Below are 22,456 nucleotides of genomic sequence, written 5' to 3'. Positions count from 1 at the left end.
ACACCTACAGTTTAAAGAAATGTTTGGAAAAATTGCTGGCATTTGGGGAAGGTGTACACCAAAACACTACAGCTTCTGTAAATAAGCAAGTAGACAAATTTTACTTCAACTCAAATCATCTACATTTATATGTAGGCTGAATATTAAATAAAACTACAGCTCATCTAAATGGCACGTTCCAGTAATAATAACACACAATCATAAATGCATAGAGTTTCGGTAGCCAAGAAAACATAATAAAATATAGTCAATAGTAAAATAAGTACTTATATGCTGATTTCTTTATGGTGATGTAAACAGACCACAGCAGTCTTACAGGATAATTATTTCTCACCATCAGCAATTACTGTGAGCCATTCTGCAACTGTAGAAGTTAAGTACCACCACAACATACTCAGTTTGCAGCCTTGGAAATTATTACACAGAGTACTCTTATATATTGATAGTGATTTGAGAGTTCATCTTTCAGGACTAGAACTCAGAGTCTCCTGGTTTTTAGCCTGGTGCCTTTAACCACTACACCAAACTGGGTCTCCTAAAACAGGTTTCTAAAGTTCATTTATGTCAAATGAAATTAATGCACTCATCACTTTTCTAAATTCTCAGTGTACTGCTAAGGGTAACACATGAGGTACCACACCCTACTAAGGAACGCTTAGAACTTCAACTGAATATACATGTCCCCTGTATAGGACCACATTTTTACACTCAGAATTTTAACAGATTCTGAATGGTTGTGAATGTGAAGCTTATCTCACTACAGCAACATACCACAATGCTGTTTTCATGTTAGTCCAACCACAACCCAATTCTATTTTCTCTACTACCTCCTTTTTGAAGATCACACAAACAAATGTTAAAAAAAAACTATGCTACATGCTTGGCAATCTGGACAGTTTTTTCCAAAAAATCAGTATATTAACTAGAAGATTCATATACAAGAAAACAGCCTGCAAGAAAATTATATATACATAGATATAGACATAGACGTGTATGGGTGTAATAATACTTCAGTTATATTTCTCTCAAAGTCCTTTGGGAACAAAACTGCTTATTGTGGAGAGAGATGCAAACGTTTTTGGTATTAGATGAAAAAAATTCAATGTCCTCTTGAAACTAAATTGAATGTTTTAGAAAAATGGAGTGATATGGGAATAGTGGATATAGGCACTGAGCGACTATTTACAAAAATAAAACAAATTTTAAAATAGCTATTATTAATCTTTAAAAGATTATAGTTTTTCCAAGTTCCACTTTATGGAATAATATTGAAATATTATAACCAATGCATTCTCTCAGCATCTCCTTGTTCAAAGCATATACACCCACATAAGTAGAGATTTAAAAAACGCATATACTGACAGTCTAAAAATAGTTCTTGCTGTTCTATATATTATCTCTTGTCACCACAGATTTTCTCTTTACACCACCCCAAAGCATTCTGCTCTATTTGCATTGTAGAAAATGAATTTTCCATAGCCAAAAAAAGAATGTTATTCAAATGAATAGCCCTGTACTACAATGCAGATATAATATATAGATTTCATTTGAACACCACCTTAGTTAGCAAGACCAAAAAAACCTCAATGGAAAAGAGAAACTCTGCAGGTGTTTTCCCTTGTGAAATTTTATTGATATTTAAGTACAGACAAACAAAAGTAATGGAAACAAACTTAAACTAGAAAGCATTTTTGTACTCAAAAAGGTTCTTTCCAAAATAATATTCCAGCTGGTAATCAAGTAACATCCAATTATCTTCATGGGTCAGAAAAAAGTCTTTCCAAAAGAAGAAGCATGAAGGATAATGAAGGATAGGACTTTGAAACCCCTCTATTTATATAGCAAATAAAAGTGCATCACATTTCTAAGAAATTGTTTTGCTTGCCTGCATCCTTTGCCAGCTTTCTTTGTCTCTGCAGAGATACTGCAGTCTTACATCAGCCCTTACAAATCATACGAAATTGAGACATGAAACTATGTTAAACTGTTAGGCTTTCCCTTCCCCTCTGCCCGAAAACACAATATATAAGAAATATAAATTCTTTTGAAATCTTTAGTCAATTTGCCAGATATTAGTGCCACCATTCCAACTTATAAGCTTCCCATCCACCATGATTTTTTATATGTTAGAAATTGCAAAGACCCCTGCTTCAAGTAGGAACCTTATCTCAAGTATTTGCGACATATTCCAGTGCCAAAAAAGTCATACAATATTTGTTAAGAAAACTACTTCTTTACTGAAAATGGAATACATATTTTCTCTTTTATTTTTATTCTATATAAAGTAATTCTTGTACAAGCATGCTAATGGATTTTGTTGTTGTTTGGTATGAAACAAACGAAGTGCAAAAATAAAAATAGTATTTTTATTTTTGCACTTTGTTTGTTTCATACCAAAACTGGGCAAAACTGAATTTGAATAAAATACTCTTGAGTAAATTTAGCTCACTGAATGATCTGTTGACAGCTGATCAATGTGACAATCAAATGCTTATATATTTCATTAACCCAGGTATAATTAACATATATTAAATTAAATCAAATATAGCTGTCATGAGTACTGATGGTGAGCAGGAGGGGGCCCCAATCCAGGGGGGAAAACGCACGTGTAGTACTGAGGAGTTAAGCAGCCATTCAAAGAGACACAGGTCAGACCCGCCTTGACTTTTGGGGTTTATCTGTCAGGGTTTTTCCCACGCTTCTTCAGTTTGTTAGGATTTTCTGTCTAATGTAGCAGTAATAAAACACTAGAGACCTATTCCTTGTCTCAGCGTGGTTCCTGACTGTTAGGACAATAGCATACAAATCCAACACAATCTAATCTGTAACCTGAACACAGTTATGCACAATCATAGCCCCGGTATATAGGCAAGGGTGAGGAAGGAAAGACAAAAGGAGAAAAAAATAGGAGAGGAATCCCGTGTATGAGGTTGAAGAAAGAAAGCTGTCAACCATATCTAATAATGATATGCAAATACAGCTATATGAATGAATTCATTCTGGTTTTCATTTTACATATCAGGTACAGCCTAAAAAGATGTATCATTCTATAGTTAGAAAAACCTTAAGTATTACAACGTTACAACTGCAAAATACAAAAGCTAGTATCAAAAATACAGCTAGTTTGCTTGATCCTAAATTAAAGGTTCTAGGTTCTTCACTTACGAACAGCAATAATTCAGTAATTGTAAAGCAGCATGCTTGTATAGTCAGCTGCTTCACAGCAAACCTCTAAGGCAGTCCTTCCCAAACATTTTCCTTCATTACCCAAAACCGCTTATCAGAAAGTCCTTTTTACCCAAAGTAGGTAAAATTCTTTAAGTCAATTTAATGGGTTCATGTGTCATCACCCAAAGAAAAACCACTTTTATCCAATGGGTAATTTACCCAAAATTGCATACAAGAAAAGCAAACAGGGTGGCTTTTTGTCTTTTTTTTAAATTTACCTTTCGGGCATGCGTTTGATAGGGTTCCCCCCCCTCCCCCGGGGAAGAGTTTACATCTGGTAAATCTGGGCACCAAATTTACTCAGCTGTGTAGTTCTGGCTTCTAAGAAATATGCATACCAAAAGTACTTTTGTTATTTCTCAACGGGCAAAACTGCTGCTGTCATCAACAGGTAGACTAGTATCAATGTCTTTCCATCCATAGGTGTTTTTGTCTGATTCTCTGTTTGTATATGCACAAAACCAAGCTAGTAGCTATCAACTTTACAGACACCCTCTCCATCCCCCTAAAACCATTAGCACTATAGCAGGACACCTCAATGGAAGATTGCAGTACACTTTTAGCTTTCCTTCCACCAGCAAACAGGATAATAATGCATACCACCTTGAGTTCCTATATGAAAGGTGGGAGTAAGGTAAGGTAAGGTAAGGTAAAGATAAGGTAAAGGTAAAGGTAAGGTACGGTAAGGTAAAGTAAAAATAAAAAGTCTGTTTTGCAGGAAGGGCATGGTACATTTTCGTAGCTACAACTCTTGTAGATTTACAGTACACTACTTTTTAAAATCAATGTTTAATGTTCACCAAGGCTAAAACTCTTTTCTTTAATGAAATAAGACCCAAGATAAAATGATAAGGAATTCCCTATCTTATTCCTACTATAACATTATTAAAACCTTGGATTTCCAAAGATTCATCATCGCAATTATAAAAATGGTTTAAAAAACAAACAAAGAAGTTACTTCTCAGAAATATGCATCACTCATTTATTTATGCCATTCAGACAACCGTTCTATGATCACAAGCTAAAGATAAAGTTGTAACATATCTGGAGATCATTAGTTGGGGTGGTTTAGGATTTTAATTCATACATGAATGAGGAAAGCAACTGTCACAGCCTGTTCTTTCATAGACACTCATGTCTCCTTGCACAGAGATTACAGTCAATGACCTGACAAATGGCCATTATGCATTTGTAGCAAGGTACATAATTTTTTAGAGGGTAGATGCCGCAATGCAAGAGATTTTTGCTGGGAATTCCCAGAAACAAATTCTATGCTGAGTTAAAACCAAAAACCTACTGCTTTCTATGACTACTTGTTACTCTAAATGAAGAAAAAGGTGAAACTATGCTAATTAGGATAAAATTGCTTGCAGTGATATTTTTCTATCCATTTGCAAAGTAACAGATTTCTAATAAGGGAAAAGCCTGTATTTCTGTTTCCCAATTTACTAACTTTTTATTGAGAAATGATTGTATTACAGTCATTTCCTCCCAGAGCTTATGCCAAGAGAGCGCTTCGGTGATCATTACAAAAGGATGGAGAATGAAGAGAATGAAAAAGATGAAGCTCTTCACTACAATTCATATTACTTGTCTTTGTTTTTTTACACAACAAAAATAGCACAATGTAGTCTGAGTCATAAGCTGCTAAGCATGCTATTCGAGCATTTGGAGCCATAGTGCAGAAAGGGAACTTTGTTTTTGCTTTCTTAAATGTTGATTAAAATATCTACCATGAATACTACCAATGCAAACAACGTTGAATTCCAAAAAAATATTAATATTGTGATAAAATGCATCAGAATATATGATTTAAATCCATTATCTTCCCTTGAAGTCCCTGACTTTTTCCTAATACATGTATTGTTAACCATATTGACTCTTTGGGTATCTTACACAAACAATTGACAAAGGTTTTGCGGTCACAAGCAACAAAAGCAGCTTACCAGAAAGCAGACCAGGGAGAGCAATTCTAATGTATTCCACTTCTGCACATAGCATGGGACTTCTGATTACAAATGCCTGATATACTTAAAGACAATTAAGTTTCACTTCCTCTGATATTTTGTTTAACAGGCACTTCATTTAATATGCCGAAAGAGAGTTCTTGAGAACTCAAAAGCTTACTCACTATTTTAAAATATTAATTGGTCCTAATACAGAAATATTCTCCCACTATGGTTTGTTGGGGGGGGGGGGTTCTACTCTACTAGAACACTCTGCAAGTTCAAGCATAGATCACATATTTCAGACTTGCTTCCACTTACTAAGAATTATCACATAATTGAATAACCCAAATCAGAGGGTCTGGCGTATTATAGTGTACAAGGAGAGAAATAGCTGCCACAAAGAACGCATCACTTGAAGAATTCATAATAGAGAACAATGGAGAAAATAAGAAGCAAGGGCAGTAGCAAACCTGATAATAACATGCACCTTTCAATTATACAGGCTTAGGCTTGGCTAAGGTTGTAGTTACAGGAGCATTCAGGGACATACTAAATTTAACAGTCCTCTTGCAAACCAACAAATAAAACTTAATATTAAGTTAATCATTAAAGCAGTTAAGGCAGGGGCAGGCAACCTGGTATCTTCTAGCTCCCCAAACCCCTGACCACTGTGGTCATACTAGCTCAGAGTACTGGGAGCTATAATCCAAAATTCTTGAAGCATCAGATCACCTAATCCTGCCCTGATATATCAGAACTTCATTAGTACTGAAATTATGAGTCCATGCTAAAGATTTATCCATTTTCCTAAACGCTGAGAGAGCAGAGGCAAAACCCATTTCTAAGTAGTGGTTTCCCAGTCAAGCTCATTTCCCATGCAAGAGAGGATAGGGAAAGAAAAAAAGTGCCAGGAGTGGAAGTAAGCTATGGGCAAAGGAGCAGTTAGCACCAAGGCTGATGTATCACTTTTGATGTTACAAACAAATCTTCTGGTTCACATCCTCTTTCTGCAATATTGTTAAGAATACATGAATATGTCACTGTTGTGTCTACTTTAATCCTTTAGCAATCTCTCTGCATGCACTGGACAGAAGTATCGACGCAGTTCTTGATACCCAAAACAAATTAAATACAACAATTTCCCTTGTATCAAAAATGGTTTCCCATTACTTACTTCAAATGCCAGGAGGGTTCCAAAGTGCCCCAGTAATATCTTCCTTTTGCGTCCCTTGTACTACTTGCTGCTGCACTTTTTTGTGAAGTCTGTGCATTAAAACTCTTTCATTGTGCTCCAGGATGCTACAATTAAAAACAAACAGGAAATATTTAGAGGAGAAATGTCAACTTCAAGTGATTAGTGGGGAAATCCCTGAGCTGTCTGTTTTAGATTGCTTTAGTAAGCTGGTTTGAGAATCAAAATGAACAGTTAAGTGGACATTTCTGAGGTTTTTACTGTCTCTGTAAGCTAAAAAATATTGTGGGATAAATACTGTTTGCCTGTTATCATTACTTGATTATCAGCTTAAGTTCTACTGCTGAACAAACAGAATGTCAACACACAGACAACAGGAGTAACCACAGAGAAATCAGGACAAATAATTGTTGTGATAAGCAAAATGGATGACTTGAAAGCTAGAGAAACCAAATGAGTTACCCTATCTTCATAGCCTAATCTAAAGATGTAAAGGCTATTTTAAGCCTTCTGCTACCTTAAGCATCTTCTTCATAGCTATATGAATAATTCCACCTTAGTATGAACCTAGGTCTTAATTTGCTTTATATATCCAGCGCAGAGATCAAGGAGGTTGCTTGCTAGTTTAGATAAGTATAAGAGACTCTCCATTCTAGTTCCCAGCAGTCATCTTAGACCATTAACTCCCATCATCTCCAGACAGCAGCTGGGAATGTTGTAATATATAATTACCACTTTCTTTAGCATGCCAAAAATAATAGGTAAAAATTGTAGTCGCACATTTTTTAATCTTTTCACTGCCTTGTTATGGTAGGATATAAATTCATTTTGCTCAGTCTGCAGCTTTGTTTCGACTCATCTGGTCAATCATTTTTTTCTCTGCATGAACAGAATTCTCATACCAACTATGGCATTCCAGAGTTCTATCAAAGGAATACTACCAATGAACAGAAATATCATTTTCCAAGAATTCTACAGTACACTCATAAGATTTTACTTTAAAAATATTACATATACAAAGTTGCATAAACACTTTGCCCTACTGCCCTATTTCACAGATTGTTAAAAGAGTATCAAAGCAACTAATTTGTTAATAATTGATACTGGACATTTGGGGGTAGCTATAAAAGGTGAGTTGTTGTGGTAATTTTGAAAGGGGAGAGAAAGCATTTATCTATTCAGATCAAGGGCAATACAGTGCAGGAAAAATTGCCCTGGACACTATCATCATACAGCCAAATCTAACTATTTGAACTGCGACATTATCACTTTTACTGACTTGAGATTAGTTGGTATCTTTTGATAGAAAAAATGAAGGGAAAGGAAATAATGGCAGAAACAATGATAAAGAAAACAGAATTAAAGAGATTAGGAAATGTTTGGCCTTTTTTATTAATTTTTGTTGTTTTGTATCCTCTGTTTTTTATATCTTGACCTATGAAGAAAAGTTCTGTAGAATTCAAATGCTTTCATGCTTGTTTTTGTTATTTATTATGTTGGCCTTAACAGAAATATTGCCCAATTATAGAGGTTTTTTTAATTGCTCCAGTGTGCAAAATGACCCAAAACAATTGGATTTGAATACTGAATCTCAGCTAATGATGGTAACAGCAAAAAGCATAAGAACAGAAGAACAGTCCTGCTAGATCTGGCCAAGTCCAACCTGAGAAAGAAATTATCCTGCATTCTGATTATCACACAATGGTGAACAACCAACGTGGTGCTTACAAGAGACGGAAGAAATACTCTCTTCCCATTATTGCAATTGGTATTCAGAGGCATGCTTTCCCCAGAACAGAGATAACACTGGGCCTTAAATAGACTTCAATAAACCTGTTGTCCATTAATTTATCCAGTCCACTTTTAATAATCCAATATGTCAATGTGTCTTGAGGTAATTAATTCCATAGATTAAATGTGCATTTTATGAAAAACTATTTTTTTCTCAGCTTTAAATCTCCTTTCAGCCAGCTTCATGGTATGACTGCTAGTGTTTTAAGAGAGGGAGAAAACTTCTCCCTTTCCATCTTCCACATATGATTTTACACATGTCAATCATCTGTTGCCTCAATCACCATTCTTCTAAGCTAATGATTCCCTAGCATTCAAGCCTTTTCTGATAAGAAAGGTACAGGTACTCCTCAAGTTATGGTCACTGGGACCGGAATTTCCATCACTAAGCAACGCGGTTGTAAAGCATGATGTCATGTGACATCACTTAGCAACAGCAATCCCAGCAGTCCTCGTTGCCATCGTTAACCGAATCCCAGTGGTCATTAGGCGACGACCCACCCCTGCTTGGTCTCCCCCAACCCTGAGCCTCGGTAATATAAGGGACTAACTCCTCTTCAACTCCACCTACCTGCCTATCTCCCATCATCTCTGTCCTTTTGGCCACCCTGCACAGTGGCACTCCTTGGCATGGCGCCAGGACTGAAGTAGAGGCCCAGGGCCTTCAGCAGTCTCAGCTGGCCACCACTGCCCCTCTATTTCAGCCCCAGCGCTGCTGGCACAACCACTGAAGAGTGCCACCTCAAGCCTCGCACCGCGGCCAGCCACCCCAGCTCCACTGTGCAAAGCCCCAGCCACCCCCACCACCCTGCGCTCTATAGGCCCTGCTGCACCCAGCTGACCTTCACCATCCTCCTCCCACTTACAAGTCCACCCAGTCTGGCCCTACGTGAGGCAGCTGCTAGCCTCACCAGGACTTCTTCCCAAAACCAGACACACTGTTCTTGCGAGGCTTTAGAAAGCCTTCAGAAAGCTTCCGAGGTCTTCTGAAGCATTGCAAAAAGGCTGCACCTGCTGTTCTCCAAATCACACATGCCATCTCACAATACTTTGGAAAGCCTTTGGAAAGCCTTCAGAAAGTTTCTGAGGTCTTCCAAAGCACTGCAAGAATGGCAGGCGTGACCTTCTTTCAATGCTTCAGAAGGCCTCAGAAGCTTTCCGAAGGCTTTCTGAAGCATTGTGAGAACAGCATGCATGGCCTTGGGAAGAAGACCTGGAACTTCCAGCAGCTACCGTGCATAGGGCCAGGCAAGACATGCCTGAGCAGCAGCAGGAGGAAGATGGCAAAGGTCAACTAGATTCAGCAGAGCCTGCTGAGAGCAGGGAGGTGGGGTGACTGGGGCTTTGCGCTATGATACTGGGGTGCCTGGCCACGGGGCTTGGGGCAGTACTCTTCGGCAGTGGCACTTGGGCTAAAGTAGAGGCCCGGGGATGGTGGCAGCCGGCTAACATGGCTGAAGGCCCCAGGCCTGTACTTCAGCCCCATTGCTGCTGCCACCAAGGAGTGCCACTATGCAGGGCGGCCAAAAGGGCAGAGTTGGTGGGGAGATAGGCAGATGAGGGGAGTTGAAGTGCCCCTGCAGTTATAAGTGCAGGCGGGCTGCCAAGCACCTGAATTTTGATCACATGACTGGGGGGGACGCTGCTGCAACGGCTGTAAATTTGGGGACCAGGCGTAAGTATCATTCATTCAGCGCCACCATAACTCCGAACAGTCACTGAATGAATGGTCATTAAGTGAGGACTATCTGTATTCGAGGCCCCTGATTGTTCTGTTTTTCCTCTTTGTTTTCTCAGATCTTCTTATAAAGTTTTTCAAAAGTGGTGACCAGATCTGATTATAGAATTCCAGATATGGATTTACAATAGAATTGCATTAGCAGTTTTGTTTCCCAATGAGCCCTAGCACCCAGAGTAGACATCTTTATTGAATTATCCACCATAATCCCCCAGAAATAATATATTCCACAATTACAGACAGCTCAGACACTTTCAATGTTTGTGTACATGTATTATATATGTATATATATATAGAGAGAGAAAATATATATAAAATTCATTATTATTTACTTATTTATTTCTCAAATTTATACTACCGCCCATCTCCCCCCAAAGAGGGACTCTGAGAGGTTTACAGTAAGTTAGTCAATTAAGAATTAAAAACAGTAATCATAATAAAACATAAAATATAATACAATACAATATAAAAATAAAAATAGAAGATAAAAAACTAGATGGCTACAAAAGATAGTAAATATAAGGGGAGCACTCTAAGGTGCCAGCCATCCCCAGGAATGACTACCCCGCTCCCCACCCCAGGCATGGCAGCAGAGCCAGGTCTTCAGGGACTTCTGGAAGGTCAGGAGGGATGGGGCTAGCTTGACCTCTGGTGGCAGAATGTTGCAGAGGGCGGGTGCCACTGCAGAGAAGGCTCATTTCCTGGACCCCGCCAAACAGAGTTCTGTAACTGACAGGGTCCTTAACATGCCCTCTCTGCATGACCAGGTGGGATGGGTTGGTTTATTTTTATGCCTCAATGTATCTAACTCTACATCTATTTAAATAGAATCATGCTTGGTTGACCAGTCACCCAGTGTAAAGAGATCCTGAATGATTTGGTATCACCCATAAAGATCACCAGCTCAGTATCTCCCCCTTAGTCAAGAACATTTATGAACAAATTAAAAAGACCAACTCCAATACAGATCCTTTAGGGACTCTGCTTCTTACTTCCCTTCACTAAGAAAATTTCCTATTCATACCTATTTATTTTTTTATTTCACCAGTTAGCAATCTATAAATGGATTATCCCATGACTCAAGAGCTTCTAATGAAGAACTTTGCCTATTTTTTTTTAACTTCCAGGTGTTCAGTGCCAGCAGGATCAGCTCCATCCACATGCCTGTTGACTTTCTTCCCTCCCTCCACCAAAAAAAAAAAAAAGCCCCTCTGATGTGCAGGGGAGATAGGATGACCATTGGAGAATCTAAGCTGATTTTCTTTCAGAAAGGCCTATCCACTTACACGTTCAGTTATTCTTTCCTTTGATTACCATTTATATAAGTCACTGCCAGTTTGTTTTGCAATCACAATTCACTTGCAGGATTGCCTCCTCCCATACAAATCTGTTCAGCTACTTGGGTCAGCAGAAGACTGTAAAGACTTTTGTCTTTAGGTTCACGTTTGAGGCAAAGTTATCAAGGGGGAAAAAAAAGGAAGAGGGAGATAAATGAAGAACCACTTAGCCCTCCCCCCCCATTTTTTTCAATCCAAATGGAAGATAGTTTTTCTCAGATTTTTAAATTCACGTATTAAGAAGAAAACACTACTTGTTTCTGAAGGTTGAGCTTGCTTTTTCAAAAAACAAAGACCCAAATCAGATTTAACAGGAGACCATGGGTTCTCATCACAAGAATGAAACCACAGGATAGCCAGGCCTTACATGCTGTCATTTTCTTTCCTTGTGTTGTGGGTACAAACAAAATCCCTTTGCTTCCAATTTAAACATTATTCCCCACTATACCCAAACTAAGGGAGTTGTATTTTTTAAACTATAGTTTCAGAGCAAACCATGATTTAAAACCATGGGTTTGATCCAAGCTTGTTATAAAATCACACCTTTAAAAAAAAAACAGTTCCCAGATGTCTGCTGTAACGAACTGTGGTTTATTTTTTAATTATTGGACATTAAAACTTCTATTTCCTTACAGCTGAGGAGAGTTTAAGACTTGCTCACATAAAATAAAAACAATGTTTTCCAATATATCAAGACTAGAACAAAGCAAGAGTCAATAACCATAGCAAAGAGACTTCCTAAATAAAAAATCTAACATGACATCAGACAAAACAAAAACAGTAAGGATAAAAGAAAGGAAAACAGGCTTAACTTACTTCAAATTAGATGCTAAGCAATTCTAGATGAATAACTAAACCTGTGCACCATCAGTTTTCTCCCCATTCCATATAGTTTTTCAATCATGGTCTGAAGCTTTTTTAAGGATAAACATGTTATCCAAGCTCAGTTTGGCTGCCACTTTCAGTTAATATGAACTGTATTTTGAAAGCAGGGTTAATTAGGAAAAAGATAGCAGAGTGCTTTTTCTATTTAATCACCCAGAGTGACTTAGTATGGTGCGGAAGTACTGTTAATGTTTCATTGTTCCTCTAAAGGCTGCTATAACTGGTATGTGCTACTAAAGAAGCAGATAAAACCATTGTCTCCAAACAGATGGTCCTGCTGCTTTCCCTAACAGGGCATGCCAGTCCAGCTGCCAGAATATCAGTAAAAGGAGATGGCAAATCCTCACTATCTGTTGCTTCTTTATTCTTTCAACAGAAACTCAACTGGCCGCTGCAATATTAAGTTATGGTAATTTTACTGCTTTCAAGTTTTGTAGGCTGTTTCATACTTTTTAATTTTATTACCTTCTTATACAGTTTTCTCATATAAGATAAGCAATTCTAAGAATATTTACGCTAAAATGTGCGGAATAAAAATAAATGTAATGAATATGAATCTACATGTTTTGTGGTGGTAAAACTGACCACAAGACAGACTTCTGAAAATGACAGTAAATCAGAATTCTGATAATTTATGGATTGTGAACAAAATATGTGCTAAAACACATAGCCTGAATGGGTCTTCTTATGAATCAGTACAGTAAAATTAGCCAAGGACTGAAAACTTAGTAAGAGCTTGTGAATGATTGCTATTAATAAATTTACACATCATTTTTTCATCTAATGATCACAAAGCAGTTTACAGCAATAAAAACAAAATATGAACAAGAAAAAAAAAGAAAAAAAAATTTGAAATTTGAACCTCCTACAGCAATCAAGAACAAACACAAAATGAGGAAGTAAAGGCCTGAATAAAGAAGTGTGTCTTAAGCAGTCTGCAAAATTGAACTGCAGAAGCAGCTTGATTAATCCACAAAAGCAATGAGTACCATGAAGGCACCCATCACTGAGAAAATTCTCTACTATCCTTTGGGTACCACGCACTGCCAGCATAACAGTAAATCCTCCTCCATCTCAACTGGCACATAGGAGAAGTATTCCAACAAATATTAAGCTTCACATTTTTATTGATTTATTATGGAATGTTTGAATTTTCAATTTATCAAATTTTACAGGTAGTTCTTGCTTAACGACCATTCGCTTAGCAACTGTTTGAAGTTACAATGGCACTGAACAAAGTTACTTACAACCGGTTCTTGCACTTACGACTGTCGCAGTGTCCCCACAGTCATGTGATCAAAATTTGGGCACTTGGCAACTGGCATGTATTTACAACAGTTGCACTGCCCCCAGGTGACGTGATCACCAAGCTCACCATTTGTGAGCTTCCCAGTTTCCAACAAGCAAAATCAATGGGGAAACCGCATGATTCACTTAACAACTGCATGGTTCACTTAACAACGTGATTCACTTAATGGCTACCACAAAAAATGTCATAAAATCGGGTGCAGTTACATGATGCCTTGCTTAACAACCTCAATGCTTGACGACAAATGTTCCAGTCCGTACTGTGGTAGTTAACTGAGGAATGCCTGCACTTGTTTGTTATATACAGTAGCATGATGGTATTATGTTAGTCTAAGCCCCTTAGACTGAAGGAGTAGAAGTAGCATAAACAAATAAAATAAATGCCTTATAATTCTAGGGCCTTATAAATCTTGAAGGTGGTTGAGAAGTGAATTGATGTAATGAGAAACAGATGTAATGTGACATTGGCCATGCATACATAATAATAGCTGAATGGTAGCTTTCTGTAATACCTGAAGTTGTTTTCAAGAACAGCACTGCTTGAAGTGAATGACAACGATCTAGATATGAAATTACTACATTGTTGATACAGTGGTGCTTAAAAGTTTGTGAGCCCTTTTGAATTTTCAATATTTCTGCATAAATATGACCTAAAACATGGTATGTTCTTCACACAAGGCCTAAAACTAAAAGGCGAACACTGCATTCATTATAAGAACCTGTGTAACATGTTGGCAGCATTACGATAGTTTGGACCTGTTTCGCTGCCTCTGGACCAGGACGGCTTGCCATCATTGATGGAACTATGAATTCTGGATTGTATCAGCCTATTCTACAGGAAAATGTCAGGGTATCTGTCCGTGAACTGAAAGCTCAGGAGGAAGTGGGTCCTGCAGTAAGACAATGACCCAAAATACATCAGTCATATGACCAAAGAATGGTTAGAGCAGAAGAAAGTTAATGTTTTAGAATGGCCAAGTCAAAGTCCTGTCCTCGATTCTATAGAAATGTTGTGGGAGTACCTGAAGTGGGCAGTTCATGCAAAGAAGCCCACCAACATCCCTGAGTTGAACCTGTTCTGTAAGGAGGAATGGGCTAAAATACCTCCAAGCTGATGTGCAGGACTAATCAACAGTTATCAGAAACGTTTAGTTGTAGTTATTGCTGCCCGAGTGGGGACACACCTGTTACTGAAAGCAAAGGCTCGCATTTTTTTGCCACATGCAAATAGGTAGCTTTGGATTATTTTCCTCAATAAATAAACGAACAAGTATAATGTTTTTGACTCATTGGGTTCTGTTTATCTAGTTTTAGGACTTGTGTGGAGAACAGGTTGTGTTTTAGGTCATATTTATGCAGAAATACTGAAAATTCAAAAGGGTTCACAAACCTTTAAGCACTACTGTAACTCTGGCACTTTAGTCTGATCCATAAAGGACTACAACTAGTGAACCATTACATACACACATACACTAGAACACACACATTCATTTCTACAAAAAGACTATTTTTGATTACAAAAAGGTGAACCCTGTGATTCTTGTAACAACAACAAAACTCATTAAATAAGATGGCAGTTATTCAGGCCCGCAACTAGGGTCCATGTCACCCGGGGCAAACATGGATTCCATGCCCATTTTGGTGCCCCCCCCAGCGCTCATTTTGGCACCCCCCTAGCGCAGCCCCGCTTGCCCCCACCCAGTTGTGGCCCTGCAGCTACTTAACTCTGGCATGGCTAAAGAACTGCTCTTGGAAAGAAATATCAAATCTAAGACATATCCTCAAGACAATCAGTCCATATATCTAGGTGGTCTCAAACATACTGATTCTTTCCTCAGTATTTCAAAGATTTGCCTATTTTTTTTTCTCTGCTCACTGATCTCATGTAGATCTACAACTTCCACTATCCTCAATCAACATAACCAATTCTTATGCTGGTTTAAAGGAGTCCATTTTAGTTCAAAGAATTATGGTAGGCATCAGGATGGCATAGCCTTCAATTAAAGATCCTGGAAAAGGAAAGAGAAGTGAAGGAAAGAGGGAAAGAAATGAAGATATTATAGATAAGCATTTTTTTTAATGTGAAGTCATCCGAGGCCCTGAAAACCACAGAAAAAACCGTGTGTAGGAGATACAGTCATTCTTTTCCAAGAACTTTCCTCAAAACTCCACGTTAATTTTTATGTTCAGCATATTTTCCATTTTTTTCCCCAGTGAGAAATCTATAAAAGTTTCTTCAGCAGAAGAAAAAGAATCTGGAGCAGGTCTGAATATTACTATGACATTGTTAAGAAAACAAAATTCTACAACATCTGCATCATTAACGTAAGGTCTTAATACATGATGCCACATAGAAAATAGATTTGGCAAGGAGGTTGGAGCTGGTATGTGAAAATAAGCACATTATCTCTGAGGTGTTTATAAACTGTAACATATCACTTTGCTGCAGTTGACAGCAGCTTAAATCAAACAAATTAAACCCCCCAGTTTGAATGATTATTTGCATTCTCTTAGGAACACTTTTCCATATTTTAAAGTTAAAATCCTGACCTCTCTTTAAATGCACAGTCAAAGGCTAAATGCAAAGAGACCGAAACAAGCTCCAAGCAAGAACATACATCAGATTTACCATAGCCAAACATAACAAAGTATAAAGAGTAGGATGGTTAATCAGTAGAGTAATGGATAAGGTGTCAGACTAGGACTGGAAAACTCAGGTTCAAGTATACCCTCAGCAATAAGCTCACTGAATGATTCAGGGCTTCTCAGTCCAATTTACCTTCCAAGATTGCTGAGCTCCTAGAGGAAAGGCAGAATATAAATCTAATAAATATCAAATAAAATAAAATAATTATTGCACATGTTTTTAAGATTCTTACCTTGCCTATCGTATTTGGGACTGTTGTCATCTAAAGACTATAGTATGCAGTATTACGAAAGCAAAGCTGGTCACAAAAAGACACCATTATTTTCAATTGGGTGGCAAGTTTTAAAAAAAAAACTTTACATCATCAGGATTTCCAAACCATTAAACTCCCTGAATGAGCGTATTCATAGGAACTTGGCTTATATGTATAAAGGCAGGGGGGAAAAACTTACTGTCTTGTACGTGGTATACAGTCCTGTCATAGTTCTACTCAATTCCATTTAATTTAGTTTTTAGGAAAGACGTAGCCAAGTATTTTAGTTGAAATAATTAATAATGATTAATTGTCTATATCAGATTTTAACTTTTCATGTTGTTAGCCACTTTAAGTAACCTTGGTGCAGAAAGGTGGGAAATATATTGAAACACAACAGTAACACCACATAATTATCTCAAGAAAACATTTTTATTATCAATGAACGCATTACACTGGATATAAGAAGTCTATACACCCCTATTAAAATCCCAGGTTTTTGAGATGTGAAAAAAATCAGACCAAGATACAGTAAATCACTTCAGAATTTTTTCCACCTTTAATATAACATACAAGCTGTACAAGTCAATTGAAAAACAAACTGAAATCTTTTAGGGGGAAAAAATAAAAATAAAAAGCTAGAACAACATGGTTGCATAAGTGTGCACACCCTTAAACTAATACTTTGTTGAAGCACCTTTTGATTTTATGGCAGCATTCAGTCTTCTGGGGTAGGAGTCTATCAGCATGGCACATCTTGCCTTGAGAATCTTTGCCCACTCTTCCTTGCAGAAGCGCTCCAAATCTGTCAGATTGCGAGGGAATCTCCTGCACACAGCCCTCTTCAGGTCACCCCACAGATTTTCAATTGGATTCAGGTCTGGGCTCTGGCTGGGCCATTCCAAAACTTTGATCTTCTTCTGCTGAAGCCATTCTTTTGTTGATTTGGAGGTATGCTTTGGGTCATTGTTGTGTTGAAAGGTGAAATTCCTCTTCATCATCAGCATTTTAGCAGAGGCCTGAAGGTTTTATGCCAAAATTGACTGATATTTGGAACTGTTCATAACTCCCTCCACCTTGACTAAAGCCCCAGTTCCAGATGAAGAAAAGCAGCCCCAAAGCATAATGCTGCCACCACCAGGCTTCACCGTGGGTATGGTGTACTTCTGGTGATGTGCAGTGTTGTTTTTGCACCAAACATACTTTTTGGAATTATGGCCAAAAAGTTCAACCTTGTTCTCATCAGGCCATAACACATTTTCCCACATGCTTTTGTCTGACTTGATATAGGTTTTTGCAAAATGTAGCTGGGCTTGGATGTTTTTCTTTGTAAGAAAAGGCTTCCATCCTGCCACCCTACCCCACAACCCAGACATATGAATATGGGAGATGTGACCCTACCCCACAGCCCAGACATATGAAGAATATGGGAGACTGTCACATGGAGTACACAACCAGTACTTGCCAGAAATTCCTGCAGCTCCTTTAATGTTGCTGTAGGCCTCTTGGCAGCCTCTCGGACCAGTTTTCTTCTTGCTTTTTCATCAATTTTGGAGGGACATCCAGTTCTTCGTAATGTCACTGTTGTGCCATATTTTCTCCACTTGTTGATGACTGTCTTCACTGTATTCCATGGTATATCCAATGCCTTAGAAATTTTTTTGTACCCTTCTCCTGACTGATACCTTCCAACAATGAGATCCCTTTTAAGCTCTTTGCAGCTCTTGCTGTAAGAGGCAACTGAGTAAATGTCAGAAAAATCCTACTAGAACAGCTGAACTTTATATGGGCCTGATCAGAGTCACTTTAATTGATGGCAGGTGTGTACTGACTATTTATCATCAGTTTGAATGTGATTGGTTAATTCTGAACACAGCCACATCTCTACTTATAAGTGGGTGTATACATTTATGCGTTATTCTAATTTATTTTTATTTTTCCCCCTAAAAGATTTCAGTTTGTTTTTCAATTGAATTGTACAGCTTGTATGTTATATTAAAGGTGGAAAAAATTCTGAAGTGATTTATCTTGGTCTGTTTTTTTTTACATCTCAAAAACCTGGCATTTTAACAGGCATTTTTATATCCACTGTAACTAGACCTCTGAAAATCTGCAGAATTTGAGCCTAAATATCCTTCCCTTAAAACCAACCCCAGGAAAAATAATCAAATCAAATCAACTTATTTATTTCCTATGCACAGAAGGAATAATTCAGAAAGCAGCCTGAGGTGGAACATTTTCTTTTAGAATTGGCCTTATATTCCCAGAGCTGGTATAAGGCTCAAAATTCATGTCTTTCAAAAATACCATCCATTTAAATAATGTAACATCTTATTATGCAGTGATTCCTAATTACTATAAGGTATTGATATAAAACAGCTCATGTATTTAAAGAAGCTAAGCAAACAATATAGATTATTCAAAGAAATATGTAAGTTATCCTTCATTAAAAAGGAATCTCAGTCATCTATTTTAACACTTCATCTCTGTCTCCTAGAAACAGTTTATTGTATATATTTGAAAATACAAATTATGCCCTAACTTATCTTTATGTGACAATAACTGTTCATGTTTACAGAGGATATTTGAAAGAGATATACACCAGTGATAAGCACTGCTGATCAAAGTAGGAATTATTTAACCGGAAAAAAAGAAAACAAATGGGCCTCTCATCCAACAATTCTTCTATTTTCTTCAATGATCCCAATGACTATTGGATTTTTGAATCTGCTTCATTTTCCAAACAACAATGTGCATTAAAACAAAAAAGGAGAACCCTAAAACCTGTGTGGTGTGGCCAAAGAGAGGTTGAGATTATTTCTACACATAGATGGAATAGTTTTCAGATTAAAGCAAATGAACATGATACCCAACACTGAGCACCTCTCAGACAAAAATCAAACCTTAAGATATGGCATATTCTTTAATTCATAAGTTTTAGAGCAAAATACTGGAAGACACCAGTCACCAAGTACTAAATGTAACAAATACATCTTGTGGTTTGAGATGGCTTCTTTAAAAAAACTAAGTCACTCAAAAATCAAAGACCTTATTTTCCTTAAATGTGAAATAATTTAGTTTGCATTTGTATTTAAGCTAGAAAACAGTGAAATTGAGCATTAGCCATTATGGGATTCATAATAACAAAACAGAACACATTTTGTATTTTTTTATCTTTTCCTCCAACCTCCAATCTTAATTCTGGGAATTGTTGGCTTAGCTTCTCCTCTGAGTTAGTAGAATTGTCATAATAGAAATCTAACCCATGCAACAGCTTGGGGACCAACAGAAAATGTCACTTCACTCTTACCATCCCAGGATCCTTCCCCTTCATAACTTCATGTCTATGAAAATTAAGTTTTGGGTATACAAGCTTTGCAGTTTATTATTTAATTTTAGTGGGCTTGTGTGCTGCTCCAATTGCTGATATACCCAAAATCCATAAATCAAGTTACAAAAAATAAACAAAAAAATTACAGTGATAAAGCCAAAGCACATCTACATACATAAACAGGGGAACATCAATTACACTAAACAAATATGGCAGTGGAGTCCTTGGTACTGAGCTTGGCTGCTTGCTTGCAGACATTTCATTACCCAACTAGGTAACATCATCAGTGCAAGTGAGTGTGGGGTTTGCTCCCTGTTTATATGCAGTAGCTTGCCCTGCCAGTTTTGGTTTCCTCCTTGGTAGTTCCTTGGTTAAACTATTATTTTTTGCTTGATGTTTGCATGGTATTAATCCCTGCTTATCTGGGTGTTGGCTGCCGGAGCAGGTATGTTCTGGTCTGTTTCCTTCTTAGGTTTTTTTATTCTCTCTTTTGAACAGTGTGTAAATATGGTTCATGTCTATGTGTCTATTGATGACTGATTTGTCTGAATGCCAAGCTTCCAAGATTTCCATAGTGTTGTTTGCAAGGGCAGCAGGTGGGCACTGGGGAAGGTGGACAGGCTGGCAAGGGCAACAGGCAGGCTGGAGAGGGCCGCAGGCAGGCACTGGGGAGTGGGGGGCGGGGGTGCTAAGGAGTACAAGATCCCTGGGATCTCGAACTCTGTAGTAGGGCTCCTTGGGAGAAAAACCAACTTACAGGAGCAACTTGCAACCTTACCTGCTGGCTTCCCCATTGACTTTGCTTGTTGGAAGCTGGCAAGGAAGGTCCCAAATGGCGATCAAAAGACTGTGGAGATGCTGCAACTGCCGCAACTTCACAGACTGGTCTTAAGCCCCCTTTGCTCAGTACCGTCATAATTTTGAATGGTTGTTGAATGAGTGGTCATAACCCAAGGACTACCTGAGGAGGCAATTGGGACTGGGAACTCCATCACTAAACAACATGGTTGTAAAACGCAATGTCACATGACCGCATTGCTTAGTGATGGCAATTCCAGCAATCCTTGTCGCCATCATTAAACGAGGACTTCATGTGATCACGACTTCTAACTTCTTGCCAGCTTCCCCATTGACTTTCCTTGTTGGAAGCTGGCAGGGAACATGGAAGTTGTGATCACCTGACTGCAGCTTCCTGCAATGTCATAATCATGAGCTGGGCACCCAGATCACAATCATGTGACCATGGGGACGCTGCAATGGCTGGAACTCTGAGGACCCGTCATAAGTCCCCCTCGTTCAGTGCCATTGTAACTCTGAACAGTCGCTAAACAAATGGTCATAACCCAAGGACTACCTTGGAGACACTTTCTCCTATCTCCCAGATAAAATTCAGTAAGTGCTGTGTACTGAAACAGGAATATTTAGTTAAGGTATTTTTTTTCATCCAGTCATAAATTGAAGCCTGGATACTCAGATTTGGAAACAGGACAAAGTAGCAGCACTCATATCATCAGCTAGGCTGAGATAAGTTCTAGTATATAATTTAGAATCATACTAGAAGGTGGGTATTGTCTGAGTAAATAGGGATAATTTAGCCCGCAGAGGGATTTCTGTGTAAATTTTTCATGGCAAAAAATAAAGCAAAACAAAAAAAAATTATGACATTTTTCACATATAACTAGCCTGCTCTATATACTTGCCCAAGTGGCAATGCTTTCCTTTAGTACCTCTACCTTGTGGGATAGCCTCCCATCAGAGGTTCAATCAGCACCTATCATAGAATCTTTGTATAAGGCCATGAAGTCAGAGCTCTTCCATAAGGCCTTCAAGATCTAACTGTGCCTACCATTAAGCTGAAATTGATGCAGCTGCATTTTCATAATTATTTTTGTTGCTTTTTTTTTACTGATTGTTTCAATTGTAGTTTTATTGTATATATGCTGATTAGACTGTAACTGTCAAGAGTCAATTTGATTATGATAATCTATAAACAAACAAACCAATTTATTATCAAATAAACTTTCATGAATTACATACCCATTTCAATTAATGCATCTAATATTGTCCTTGACAGCCAGTTTGGTGTAGTGGTTAAGGCATCAGGCTGGAAACCAGGAGACTATGAGTTCCAGCCCCACCTTAGGCATGAAGCCAGCTGAGTGACCTTAGGCCAGTCACTCTCATTCAGCCCTAGGAAGGAGGCAATGGCAAGCCACTTCTGACAGCTCACCAAGAAACCTGCAGGGCTTGTCCAGGCACTCACCAGGAGTCAACACTGACTCGAAGGTATCCCCCCCCCCAAAATTGCCCTGGAAGATCTGATTTTAAATTCCTTTCTTCAAGGAATTAACATTTTATGATCAGCGAAAGTATCCCAGTGAGATAAAATATTCCTCTACTGATTTTGGAATATTGCTATTTTTAATGTTAGATTTGTGTTCATTTATTCTTTATATAACGATTGACCAGTGTGGAATGAACTGGGACACATCATGCCTTCATCAGGAAACAGCCAAGGAAAAATTATTGGCACCATTTCAATGGATTAGATACCAACATATCATACAAAATATGCTTGTATGTATGTATGTATTATTAAATTTGTATGCTGCCTCCCAATTAACTATGTTAATGCAAAATAGCATTATTCAGACTATAAAAAAGGTACTACTTGCCTCATGAGCAGCTGGGATACTGAAGTTGAATAAGTGACATCTAAATCAATGGAGGCATCTGTTCACCTATGCAACTCTGGCAGAGGTAAGGATTTATCCATTCCACTCACATGGTGAGAGTA

At 38.0% G+C, this 22,456-nt stretch overlaps 1 protein-coding gene across 2 annotated transcripts in view; it reads right to left on the bottom strand.

Annotated features, from left to right (window-relative positions):
• Positions 1-22,456, bottom strand: part of ATXN1 (ataxin 1) — a 265,056-nt gene that overhangs the window by 179,364 nt on the left and 63,236 nt on the right. For both annotated transcript variants that reach the window (XM_063298928.1, XM_063298929.1), the window contains exon 4: positions 6,352-6,476. The gene's annotated coding sequence lies outside the window, so the exon portion shown is untranslated. The remainder of the gene's footprint in view (positions 1-6,351; positions 6,477-22,456) is intronic.

This window comes from Candoia aspera, chromosome 3 (genome assembly GCF_035149785.1).
Source record: "Candoia aspera isolate rCanAsp1 chromosome 3, rCanAsp1.hap2, whole genome shotgun sequence".
NCBI lineage: Eukaryota > Metazoa > Chordata > Lepidosauria > Squamata > Boidae > Candoia > Candoia aspera.
Note: the sequence above shows the minus strand (reverse complement) of the source record. Positions and strands in the feature narration are given on the sequence as shown.